This window comes from Myotis davidii, unplaced genomic scaffold (assembly GCF_000327345.1).
Source record: "Myotis davidii unplaced genomic scaffold, ASM32734v1 scaffold1717, whole genome shotgun sequence".
Classification (NCBI taxonomy): Eukaryota; Metazoa; Chordata; class Mammalia; order Chiroptera; family Vespertilionidae; genus Myotis; species Myotis davidii.
This window is the reverse complement of record NW_006287955.1, coordinates 778,668-779,699: the sequence shown is the minus strand read 5'-3', so window position 1 is coordinate 779,699 and position 1,032 is coordinate 778,668. Positions and strand designations below refer to the sequence as shown.

Below are 1,032 nucleotides of genomic sequence, written 5' to 3'. Positions count from 1 at the left end.
AACATCGAGGTGGGCGCGGCGCCCTTTCCCGTGTTTGTCCGGGCGCGAAGACAGCGCCCACGGCTCTGTGGTGGCGGCTGGACCGCGGACCCCTCGTGTTTCCCTTTAGTGTCCCCCGGCTTTGCCCGCCTCCCCCGAGAGTCAGGGTAAGGGGAGCCCCCTTGACTGTCAGTGCTGTGCACGAGGCCAAGGGATGAGCCGCCGACACCCCCAGGGGGACACTGAGCCTGGGACGTGCACCGGCTGGGTTTCTCCACGTCTGAGACCCTGCCCTCCTCCCTCCTGGGACCAGGGTCATTTCAGGGCCTTCTCTGTCCTGCGGGGACCGTCCTCCCACAGCTCCCGTCAGCCCACTGTCATTGGATTAGGGTAAAATGCCTCTTATCTGGGATTGGTGTCCTCTCCCCGGGTATTCATACCATCTCCATCTGATCACCTGCATAGCCGAGTCGCTGTGTATTATAGTTAAGGTTGAACACTATATAACATCACCCTATCTAAGGGGGTGTCATTCAAATAGTAGATATCTTTGCTATTTAAAAAAATATATTTTTTTTTCATTGATTTCAGAGAGGAAGGGAGAGGGAGAGAGAAACATCAATGATGAGAACCATGGATCGGCTGCCTCCTGCACGCCCCCTACTGGGCTGGGGATCGAGCCCACAACACAGGCCTGTGCCCTGACTGGGATTCGAACTGTGACCTCCTGGTTCATAGGTCGACGCTCAACCGCTGAGCCGCACCGGCCGGGGGACAGCATGGTTTTTACATTTTGTGTGTGTGTGTGTTTTGTTTTTTAAATCTCACTCAAGGACATTTTTTTTAATTGCTTTTTTTAGGGAGAGGAAGGGAGAGAGAGAAACATCAATGTGAGAGACACACATAGGTCTGCTGCCTCCTACATGCACCCCCTCTGGGGGTCAAACCCCTAAGCTAGGTGTGTGCCCCGAGAGGGAATCCAGCCTCTGACCTTCTGGGGCAGGAGGTGATGCTCCAACCAGACGAGCACCCCCAGCACAGGCCGGGCACAGC

At 55.5% G+C, this 1,032-nt stretch overlaps 1 protein-coding gene across 1 annotated transcript in view; it reads left to right on the top strand.

The window, feature by feature from the left end:
* DENND3 (DENN/MADD domain containing 3) overlaps positions 1-1,032 on the top strand; it is a gene marked incomplete at its 3' end in the record, with an annotated part of 73,424 nt that overhangs the window by 68,449 nt on the left and 3,943 nt on the right. The gene's annotated exons all lie outside the window — the stretch shown is intronic.